The sequence below is a fragment of the Helianthus annuus genome, chromosome 4 (genome assembly GCF_002127325.2).
Source record: "Helianthus annuus cultivar XRQ/B chromosome 4, HanXRQr2.0-SUNRISE, whole genome shotgun sequence".
Taxonomy (NCBI): domain Eukaryota; kingdom Viridiplantae; phylum Streptophyta; class Magnoliopsida; order Asterales; family Asteraceae; genus Helianthus; species Helianthus annuus.
Window position 1 is genome coordinate 187,681,257 of NC_035436.2, and position 12,976 is coordinate 187,694,232.

Genomic DNA, 12,976 nt, shown 5'->3' on the forward strand with positions numbered 1-12,976 from the left:
CGCTTCGAGGGCGTGACTGACCAGGATCCAGCCACCAATTATACTGACTAATTAAGTTGATAACAAAAGTAACACTTACTAACCATGAGATTAGCAATTATCAAGTTCAGTGATCAAAGTTTTAAGTTCAGAGTAAATGTAGCGGAAGCATAATTAACAGTTTTAAACAATGTTCATAAAGTAAGCATAATAAATGCCCAACACACGGGCAGACGACCACTACACATCCCAAGTAGCTGCTCCAGTCACTGGCCACCTGCAAAGCATGCAGTAAAGGGGTCAACAATAATGCTGAGTGAGTTCACTAGTTGTCCAGTTTTAATTACCAAAAACTTGTTTCACCAGTTAATTTATCCGTTTATACATGTCATGGGGAGCTACCCCAAAAGTTAGCGACTAAACTGTTTTTCCAATACCGAACACTAGGTAACCGAATGCGTTTCCGCAGGATGCCCCGATGTCAATGTTCTATCAGCATTGACGGATGCCTGAGTACATTAGTTCACGACCGATCCCATACCATGGCACGGTGTGAGGCTGGTAAGACCTAAATAGCGCTATCAACTAATAACCCGTTCGCCTGGCACCGGCGACTAATCGGTATTATGTAGTAGGGACTTGAGTGATAGAGTTGCGTTTAGTGCCGTTAGTTGCAATCCGTATAAACAGTAATTAACTAAAAAGGTTTCCCAATACAAGGGAAGATAAAGTAAGTTGTTTCCCAATAACTAGGGAAGGAGTGTAGACGGTATCCCCTTTACAAGGGGATAGGGTTGTTTTAGTCTCGTGTCCCAAACCACCGGGACGCATGCTTTTAAGTTGTGAACTCACCTTGGGTTGCTCGGTATGATACGTTACTTGGTTAAGTATGTTGGTCACCACGTCCTAACATGGTTACCAAATATGGGTCAAGTTGGGCACAAATAAACACGTATAAAACACACTTAACATAAATGCAAACAACTACAGTAACAGGTATACATGCAGTCCAGTCAACAGAAGGTCCAACATACAAACAGTGGGGTTATTGGGCCTAAACAGTAACAGATACACAAGCAGTCCAGTTAGCAAATAATCCAACAAGTTCTTTGGCCCAATAACAGCCCAGTCGAGACCAGGGTGACTCGCAACCAAGGTTGCGACTCGCAACCGAGGTCTCGGTTCGTCACGTTTTGATTACGAGTCGCAACCGGAGATTACGACTCGCAACCAGCAGTTCCGACTCGCAACCGGACTCGATACGCGTTGATTACGACTCGCAACCGGGAGGTCTCGACAAATCCTGCTGTGGTCTCGAGTCGCAACCAAAGGTTCCGACTCGCAACCGTGATTACGTGCACATGAAGACCTTCTAGAACCTGTCACCTTGTACGAACCAATAGAAATGCATTTTTATGAAACAATTATGTACTATCCACTAATATTCCACCAACATGTTTTCTTGTCTAAATTGTCATCAAAACAGATCAAACAAGTATATTCAAATATTCATCACATATTCAAACTGGTCATCATGTATGGTTCTCACATCCAAACTCATTCTCGACATTATGACCCTATAGCTATATCATCAATCTCATGAATATTCCTAGACTCATCTTCAATCATTATTCAATAAAACTCATTCATTTTGACTTAGTCGCCAATCGGGTGGCAACAATCCTATTACGAAATCATCTTTAGCAGGTAGGTTTCATGATGGAAATCACCACTTACATTCCAATAGCAACATATAATAGTTTATACAAGCAAATCCCAATACAATCTCAGACAAAACTTGACTAACTATGACAAACCCAATATCCACCTAAAGTTACCATTTAAATAGATAAATCCGTTCAACAGACATTTGTGTTTGACCCTAACTAACGAAAATAGCATCTTAGCATTTTATTATCATATAAAATCATCAAATCACAAAGAAAAATAATTTAATCAGTTTCAAATATAACTTCTAATCACTGTATGCATCTCACAAGCAAGCATTTATCATTCTTAAGCAAGTTAGAAAACATAAGGGTACCAGCAGTAGAATAGCACTGACCGAGAGGGTTTTGAACATTGTTGCCGCTGTTACACCCACTGACCGGAGCTCCGACAGCCGCCGCCGTCGTCGGCTCCAGTCATCCCCCTCCTTAGCTGCCACTTGCTGTCCCGAACCAGAAGTACCCGGGCCTCGATCGACTGAACCAGTCACGGCTGACTTGTCACCGAGATGAAGAGAAACAGAGAGGGTTTTCTTACCGGTGAAATTCATCAGGACCGGAAGTGCCACCACCGTCGCCATGGCGGCGCTGCCATCTCTGGTTCCATTTGCGCTCTCTTTCTCTCCCTTAAATCTTCGGAGGCGGATGAAGGTGCAAGGGGTGTGGAGGTGCTGTGAAATGAGACAAATAAAAAGGGAAGATGTGCTTTGTGAGCGTGTAGAATGGTATAAGGAGGGAAGAAGGGTTTCAGGGGTTTGCTTGGTTGGCCATGAAACACCGCCGGAAAGTTGGCCGGAATATATCTCCGGCCGCCGGAGATTAGAGAGAGGGCAGGAGGTGTGCAGCTGGGTTTCTAATAAGGTTTTGGGGTTTATGCAAGAAGGAGGGAGGTGGGGTTTAAGTTTATTTAAAGGGTAGGGTTTTAGGAGAGTTGGGTTGGGCTTTGGGCTCGTGTGAGAGGACCCGCATACCCAATTGCCCGGTTTAAATCGCGAATGATTATAGTGGTTCAACTCGTTTATCTCGCCGCGATTTGATAATGACAATAATAATAATAATAATAATAATAATAATAATAATAATAATAATAATAATAATAATAATATCAATAACAACGACAATACTAATAATAATCAAAGGCTCGTCTCTCGACGGTCCGGATCGAGGTTTCGAGTTGTCACAATCTGGAAAACAATGATTGTAACTCCGACCACGGGCCGTGTTCGCTGAACACCGGGCCGTGGTGAACCTTCTGACCAGCATTCTTTTCTGTTTTTATTGCAGGACTTGGAACCAGACGCCAATCCTACCTAGTGTATGAGCTCCAGTTCTAATAAGGACATAAAAGAACCTCTAGAAGAACCCGAACGCTTTCTCAGAAAAAGATTAAAAGCTAAAAACCAAGAGAAAGTTTCGGGTGATCCACCTCCAATGGCGGACCAACGTACCCTCATGGATTATCTACGACCCACTGTAGGTAACCTAGGCGCCGCTATCAATGCTCCGAATGTTGAAGCTAATAACTTCAAACTTCGGCCGCATTTGATACAAATGCTCCAAAACTCCGCAACCTTTCATGGGCTTGCAGACGAGGATCCCCATCTACATATTACTAATTTCTTAGAAATATGTGATACCTTTCGGATCAATGGAGCATCAACTGACGCCATCCGCCTCCGAATGTTTCCTTTCTCACTAAAAGACCGAGCGAAAGCTTGGCTCAACGCCCTCCCAGCTGGATCGGTAAACACCTGGGATGAACTAGCCCAAAAATTTCTATATAAGTATTTCCCTCCCGCTAAAACGGCTAAATTAATGACTGAAATTAATATATATTCACAAGAGGACGGGGAATCCTTATATGAAACTTGGGAAAGGTTCAAGGAACTATTACGCAAGTGTCCACATCATGGCCTTGCGATATGGCAACAAGTATCCACTTTCTATAATGGATTGTTGCCACACACAAGGCAGACACTTGATTCTATCTCCGGGGGACTTTTAGGTAATCGCCGCCCGCATGAAATATATAACCAAATTGAGGAAATTTCTCAAACCAATTTTCAATGGCACACCCCCCGAGGCAATAAATCCATTGCCCCGGGCGCCCATAAGGTTGATGAAAGCACTTCTTTACAAGCCCAAATCGAGGCCCTTTCTTCAAAAATAAAAAAAATTAGAAATGACAAAAACAGTCTCGGTTATGGCTTGTGAAGGGTGTGGTGGGCCACATGAAAATTGGAGTTGTATGAAAGAAACGGACGATCAACAAGAATCGGTAAGCTACATTGATAATAGACCTAGGCCGTCGGGTCCTCCAACGGGCACCTACAACCAAGGATGGCGAAACCACCCAAACCTTGGTTGGAGAGAACCCGGCAATAGTAGTAACCAACAAACCCAACGAACAAACTTTCAACAACCAAGAAATGAGTCACAAAATTTCACTCAACAACAAAGTGGACGAGAAAGGCTTGAAGATACTGTATCTCGCCTCATCTCCGACACTGAAAAGAAAAACTCGGAAAGATTTTACAATTAGAATCAAATTTTAGAAATCAACAAGCTAGTATTCAAAACATAGAAAAACAATTAAATCAAATAGCTCAAAATTTTGCCGAGAGACCACAAGGCGCATTACCTAGCAATACGGAAACAAACCCAAAAGCGCAAGTTCATCTCATCACGCTACGAAACCGCACCGTAGGGCCTGCAGAAGCGCCACCACCGACAGAAGAAATGATACCCCCGCCTCTGCAGGAGAAGAACTCCCCTCCGTCACCAGAACCTACCAAGGCTCCTCGAGTCCCGTACCCCGGTAGGTTAATTCGTCAAAAGACCAATGAGCAATTCGCAAAGTTCGAAAGTCTATTAAAACAATTGCATGTCAATATTCCTTTTATTGATGTCCTAACCCAAATGCCCAAGTACTCTAAATTCATGAGGGACTTCCTCACTCATAAAAAGAAAATTGAAACTTTGCAATTAGTTAACTTAGGCGAAGAATGCTCTGCCCTCGTACTTAATAAACTTCCCCAAAAGAAAATCGATCCCGGAAGCTTCACGATTCCCTGCTCAATCGGGGAGTCCCCCGTTCGTAATGCACTAGCCGACCTTGGGGCTAGCATTAACCTCATGCCCTCATCAATGTTTAAAAGGCTCAGCCTAGGAACAACGAGTCCTACAAAAATGAGCATACAACTTGCTGACCGATCCGTCAAATTCCCGCAAGGTGTCATCGAAAATGTCTTGGTAAAGGTAAGCAAATTCGTCTATCCAGCCGACTTTGTCATACTCGATATGGAGGAAGACACCGAGGTCCCCCTCATACTAGGGAGACCATTCCTTGCCACCGCACAAGCGGTGGTAGATATGAATGACGGAACACTCACCTTGAGGTACGGGGATGATGAAGTAAAATTCGGAGTTGGGAAGAGAATAGAAGACGACGACCCGGTCAACTACATGAAGGTTATTGATTCAAGTTTGGATGCTGCTCTCCGACGGTGTAACATGGGACGCCAAGCATCCCACTCAGAAAATATATAACCTCATCTTGGGTCTAGCCAAGGACCCTTATAAACGTGGCGCACCACGGAGGCATTCCGCGGAACTATCCTTAGTTTAGTTTAATCTTTTAGTTTTAATTTGCAGGAATAAAACACACTCGCAGTGGTAAAGGATGAAAAAGGGAACGAGAAAAATGGCCCCATGCACAAGAACGAGGTAACCCGACACAAATCTCCATTACAGAAGGCTCAACACGGGCCGTGCCCAACCAACACGGCCCTGTGCTGAATCACCTGCAGAAAAATGCCCAGTTCAGGTAACTGGACACGGGCCGTGTTCACCAGACACGCCCCCGTGTCCAGGCTTCTGCCTCATTTCTTTAATTTCTGTTACTGGCACCTGAACACGGGGCCGTGTCCGGTCCCCACGGGGCCGTGTCCAGACTGCCAGTAACATAAATCTTTGCTTTTTAACACTGCATTACACATCCAATCAACCTAAAAATTTATTTTTGCGACACATTGAGGACAATGTGTAATTTAAGTGTGGGGGGGGGGGAAGCTAACACCTTGAAATTTTGCAAGTCCTAACAACAAGCCTTACACAAAACTCTATTGGAACCGCTAAACACCCCAAATTTTTTTTCAAAATTTTTCATTTTTTTTACTTGTCTAAAGTTTAAGTTAGGAATCCTAAGATTAATAAGGTTATATTTTTACAAATTTTACAACCGAGAGCGTCGTGATAACAAGAACCAACATAAGAAAATTATGAAATGGCATAACAAGTCTAGTTAAAATTTGATTATATATACTTGATCACATTAAAAAAAAAACCCATTCCCACAAAAGTGAGTTTTGAGCCTTTATTGAGCATACAAATTTACATCCTTAGACTAAATGCTCATTTTTCGTTTCTTGTGTGAATAGCTGCTTGGTTCTTACAACTCTAGAACTTGCCACGACGATTCATTCCCGGTCCTTACCAACTTAAACCCAAGTAAGTAAATGATGGAGGCATTAGGACTAACCATTTTTCTTTCCACACCATTATTTTTCATTTTTTTACCACCTACCCAAAATCCCCCTAGTTAACCCCTTTGAGCCTAAACCTTTCATTTCTTTACCCTTTTTCACCCACCAAAAACCCTTTTTATTTTTCACCCTTTATTTTAGTAACAAGCTCGGTTTTTCGTAAACTCGTTCTTTTTCGTGTGACAAAAAAAAATTGATGAAGTTGAAAAAAACAAACAAAGCTATGCAAACAAAAGCTTGTTTGGAGAAATACTTCAAAGAAAAAAGTCACCAAAAACAAAGTGTTTTACGAAAACCGACGCTTTTTACGCTTTTCGCCCTTTTACTAACCACTAACCTAACCACCCACCTTTAGCCCAAGCCTAACCCTTCACCCAAAAAGTCCTCTTGATATCTACAAAGGTATAAAGTTAAAAAGGAGGAGGATTGATTGCTTGGCAAGCTTATGGTAGGAATAAGTTCCATGCCGCTCTCGAGTGATTCACTAAAAATACACCTTCGGCCGAGTGTTGAGTGATCCCCCGTGAGGTATGTGAACTTGTATATAAATGAAATTTTAAAAAAGACATGCTATGCCCTAATAAGTAATTTATCTTATGAAACGTTCTAAATAAATCATAACGAATAGGATTGTAAATAAATAAAAAACAAACCCAAAAAAATCTTGGATTCCCGACACTCTATGACAAGCCAAAAACCTTCTCTTCTACCCATTCCATTTGGGAGTGTAAGCCACATATTTAAAGAGTTTTGCTTGAGGACAAGCAAAAGTTCAAGTGTGGGGGTATTTGATGTGTATAAAATGCAACATATAAATTACATCAAATGAGGCATAAAACTAACCCTTTTTAAGTACTAATGTTGGAAAAAGAGTGTTTTTGTCTTCCTTTTGTATTTTCAGGATGAAATGAGCTCAAATACACAAAAGAAGCAAAAAGACAGCTAATTCTAGCATAAATACAAGAAAAGGAACAAAAGTAGATTGCCCGAACCCTCAACGGCATCCTCCCAAGCAAAGAAGAGAAAACAGAAGACTGAACACGCCCCGTGCTCAGCCAGCACGGGGCCGTGCCCAAGAAGCAGCAGAAAAGACAAACCTGTAGAAGCTTCTATTGCCCACCACGGGGCCGTGTCCAGTGAGCACGGGGGCGTGGCGAAAGTACAGCAGGCGCATTAATTGTAATTGCGAATTACAATTAATGAAGAGAGAGTGTCAGACGGGCACAGGGGCGTGTCCAGCGGACACGAGGCCGTGCCCAGCCTTCTGTTCAGCCTATAGACAGGAGTGCTTGGTTTCATTCCAACTCATCCCTTGGCACACCACCTCTTTCACACTTCATCCACCACCCACCACCACCATAACACCATCATCCACCACCATCATCCATTGTCCATCGTAGAGTGTGTGAGTCGTCTCGGGATCCAAGATTGATAGTAAGAGTTCTTGACAATCAAGGCCATGTTTGCCTAAGTCTCTTACATCACTTGGTGAAGACAAGTGTTTAGTATAATACTTTTTATTTTTAATCTTTTGCACTTTTTATTTGGTTTTGTATTAATGACTTTAATAACTAGTTACTTATGTTGAAGGTGATCTTTCCTTATCGTTTGTCCGTGGTGTCTTGGCATTATTTTACTGTCTATATAAAATAAAAGATTTTCACCATTCATATCTCCACGGTCTATATGGAGGTATGTTGGCTACCTGGTCGGGGGTTAAGGGAACGGTTTGGTAAGGGTCTTGCCCTTGTTCAGCGTTTAGAGGTCCTGCAAGGGACCTGGGTCAAATTTAGTAGGATCTCCTTCAATGCCCATAGGTATTGGATGTCGGGGATCCAAACTCTTTGACCCCCTCATAAGTTAACTACTATTAATACTATAACCCGGCTATTTAGGACTGTATCCCTGCTGACTCAGACTACTTAGCCGAGGGTAACGTCACCGCCAAAAGCGGGGCCTGCCATAATTTGCATTAATAACTTAATTCATTATCTTCCAATAATCCAACCCTTTATGATTGTATCCTTGCTGACTCAAACTACTGGGTTGAGGGTAACGTCGCCTCCAAAAGAGGGGCCTACTACAATAACTAAGATAATCTCTTAAACAAGTGCAAAAGTGCGAAAATAGTCAAAGGTTATACTAATACACGAGTCGGATCCAAGTGATTCATCTTGTCTATCTGTTTTTATTTTATTTTTATTTTTCAGCATTTAGTTAGTTTTTATTTTTCTAGTTTAAAAACCTTTTCTAACCTTTTTGATTTGATTAGACGTTGAGGATAAACCGGTTCTAAAAGCTCTTGTGTCCTTGGACGACCTCGGTATCTTACCAACACTATACTACGTCCACGATGGGTGCACTTGCCCATATGTGTGTTTAGTGTTAGTAAATATCGTGTTTTATAAATTTAAAACTTGGCTAAAAGTGTAAAAAGGGCTTAAAAATATACATCAAAAATATATCACACTTCACGCACATCATTTCTCCGATTTCAGTTGCAGCGCTTGCTGTTGCTTAACAACCACATGGTCGTCGTTATCAGTTTGTTCGTATGACTGCTACATATTTTGTAAGTTTTAATATGATTTTGGTAACTACTAAATGTTAAATATTACATATTTTTTATTGACATAATAATACATAATTCTTTTTAGATTCTTGTTCTTATTAATTTTATTTTTTAAACAATACAGAAGCTGCCTGATACTGTTTCAAGGATGGCTAAACTTGATTTTGGTTTAAAAACTATCGCCATCAGACTTCGGCATCGGAGTCCGCAAAAGGAGTTTATTAACAGTACCACAGTGAAAAGAAAGATAATAGTTTTCGTTATACGTTAACCAGTTGGTCGAGATTCATGAAATCTGCTGGCATTCAGGTGGGTGACACGGTTTACTATTCTTTTGAAGAAATTAATATATATCATATGAAAACCAAAATACCAAACCTAAATGTCAAAGAACTAATCAGTACGCCCCATGTGAGGTACAATCGTTTCAACACTCAAGAGTTGGTCAATTTCATCAAAAGAATAGTAAACCGTGTCACCCACCTGAATGCCAGCAGATTTCATGAATCTCGACCAACTGGTTAACGCATAACGAAAACCATTATCTTTCTTTTCACGTCTGGTACCGTTAATAAACTCCTTTTGCGAACTCCGATGCAGAAGTCTGATGGTGATAGGTTTTAAACCAAAATCAAGTTTAGCCATCCTTGAGACAGTATTAGGCAGCCTCTGTAATGTTTTAAAAATAAAATTAATAAGAACATGAATTTAAAAAAGAATTATGTATTATTATGTCAATAAAAAATATGCAATATTTGATATTTAGTAGTTTCTAAAATCATATTAAAACTTACAAAATATGTAGCAGCCATACGAACAAACTGATAACGACGACCATGTGGTTGTTCAGCAACAGCAGGCGCCGCAACTGAAATCGAAGAAACATCATATACAGAATCAATAGGTGCAACTACAGCATGCAAATTACATATAACATTTATTAGATTAACAATATAGTAATTAAATATACAAAGAAGCAGCCAAATGTATACTTACCTCCTCGACATATACATCAGCAAAATTCTTTTCAACACCGTTTTTACAAAAAAATTCTTAAATGGAAATAATGACCAAAATATTTTGTAAATACCAAATAACAACCGGACTCCAATTGAAATTGACTAACAGTTACATCAATACCATTGGTAAAACTGACTTTACAATCAACCGTTTCAATCTTAATGTGAAACGTTTTGTTGCCTATATATATAGTTGAAATTAAATCATTTGATGTATAATCATAGCACTTGGGCAGGATACAATCAGGAATGACCTGTAGGAATGATAACAAAAATAATAAAAAGGTTAGTTTTCTAATCAGTTCAGAAAACGTAAATATATTAAGAAAAATAATCAGAAAGTAAAAAATAATCTTACAATAAAGTGAGATGTTGTAGATACCAGAGATGTCCAGAAAGAGCTACGACTCACACCATCAACGAAATATGTTAGTTTGAATGTAGTACAACCTACAGGATTGAAGATTACCAAACATCCTTTTTTTAGTCATAAATGTATGACAACATTCGACCAACCATGGAAAAGGAAAAACTTTCCTTTTGCTTCGCTTAAACAAACAATAAATGTTCGGCCATCCTCAATTTGTAGCAGAACATTTGTAGGCGCTTTATCCATACCCCACAATTTACACGCGGCGTCAGATGGAATCGCCTTATAAAGCAAACAATCCAAAATGAATTATAATTAAAATTAAAATATATAGACAATACAATAATAATAAATTGTCTTTCATGATAAAAAAAAAAGACTGTATAATTCATGTAAGAATTTCTCAATTACCAGAAGAACTTCGTCCGCTCGAGTCATATGCCTACAGAAGGAAGGATCTCTGATACTGGTTAAAAAGAAGATATTAATAAACCATAACATGTTAATGTTATTGTTCAAAACAAATGATAACTTGAAAAACGAATACAGATTCTACAAATCAAACTACATAACTTATACCAAATTTGAAAAATTCTCAGAAAGCAGTTAAACATAAAGAATGTAAAGATAATGAATACAAACACATATATCACATAACATACATAATAACAACATAACATCATATATAAGAAAATAATAAAAAATAAAAAACAAAACATAAAAACAATGACATCAAGATGTTATTAACAGGAAAAATCTAATGAACAAATCCTAAAAATTAAGATAACAAGAATTTAACAAAATAACAAACATCTCAGTAAGACGGAAAACATAAACAATAAACAGACAACGTATATAAAGACAGATTACATAAAGATACAAAAACAGATGATAAACGAATAAAGTTTACATAAACATACCAAAACAGATCTTATACAACAACAGAATATCAAAAAAAAAAAAAAGAAAACAAAAAACAATAAGATGAAGATGTTATAATAAACAGATTAAACAGAAAAATATAATAAACAAATCATAACAATCCAAAAAATTAACATAATTAACAAAATTTTGTATAGAATCTACATATTAACCACAGAAATTCAAAGATATAATAAAAAATCTAATGAAGAAGAAAAACAAAAAATACCTTGATAAAGTTCAGTCATATTGAAAACCTACAAACACGGGTTACATAAACACACCAAATCAGATTATATATTATAAAAATATCAAAATAAGAACAAAACAACAATGTGATGGAGATGTTATAAACAGAAAATCTATTAAAAAAGTCAATAAACTACAAAGTAAATTAACATCAATTGATATTGAATTAGAATATGATGATTAATGATTATGAACTTGTACCGTCGATGTTCGATTCTTCCGTGAGAAGAACAAAGAAAATAGGATTTCAAAGTTGCCGTAAGCGAGAATTAGAATACATACTGTCGATGTTCGATTCTTCCGTGGATTGTCTGCTGAAGATGAACAATCGAAACAAAAAAACCATAGTAATCTCAAAGAGTATGCGAGAAGAAGAAGAATAGAAACAAATATACGTTTTTTTCTATGTATGTGGAAGGAACAAAATAATGACCCGAATCAGCTATTAATATTATTATAAACATCATATAAAGTATTATAAAGAATATATTTAGATTATCAACTCCTAATATAAACCAACTTGTTCTCCAAGTTTATTACCCCTATAAATAGTCCATGTATTCTATTGTGTATGATACACCATTAATAATAAACTTCTCTTTCTCTCCCAATATCTCTTCTCATCTTCTTGCTATTAGGCTTGTTCATAACACGTTATCAGCACGATTGCTTTGGATCACACAATCATAAGGTATATCATATTCTCTAATTATTTTACCATTATTCATCACACTCATACATAATCCATATTGTAATTCATACGATTGTGGGTTGTGTTAGAGATTCATGTTATTATTCTTTTGAATTTCCAAAAGAATGATAATAATAAACTTATAATAATATTGTTATTTTTTTGTCGTAATTTAAAGAACAAATTACCATGATAAATATACAATCCATTATTAATATTTGAGATCATGTTATAAAACACTTAATATTAAAACATTCTTAACCTTTCGTAATAAATGTTATAGAATTAGGGATTTGGTAGCTTTTTTTTTGTATTGCAATTATAATCTAAATTTTAATCTGTTCGAGGTCTGTGGATATTTGATATTATACTAATAATGGTTTATTGTATATGGAATATTTATTTGTTGTTTGTGATATCATTTGTGCCAATTAGCTATCTGTGATCGGTTTTTATAATTAGGCTTGTGGACTTGGGATTTGCATATTGTGACTTGTGGTTTTTTTTTTCTTTTGCTTACACTGAGTGATTCTGTGTGGGAATTTTGATTACTAAAAAGGTTAATTAGTCATTTTATGAAGATTTACAAGTGATTTTTTGTTACACAATTGAATAGATGTGGGATTTTGGTACATAGTTTTTTTATAGCAAAAAATAGTTTTCTAAATCAAGATGTTTTATTTATTTATGATTGGTGTTGCAATCTTTCGTTATTTGGATCTTTAATCAAGTAAGAACATTCAATAAGATGGCAAGGATCTGCCGATCCGCACATGTTGCAAGCTTAATAAACTTATGTTATAAACTTATAATAATAAACTTAAATGGTTTTAGCTCTCAGAAACACTTAATAAACTTAAATGGTTTTGAATTTGATCTAATTGTTATGATAATATTGTTATTT

General features: G+C 37.6%; 1 non-coding gene across 1 annotated transcript; it reads right to left on the bottom strand.

Moving 5' to 3' along the window:
* Positions 1-3,515: 3,515 nt before the first annotated feature.
* Positions 3,516-3,622, bottom strand: LOC118491748. The gene has a single exon (XR_004892193.1). It is a non-coding gene; the product is annotated as a small nucleolar RNA R71 (small nucleolar RNA).
* Positions 3,623-12,976: the final 9,354 nt, after the last annotated feature.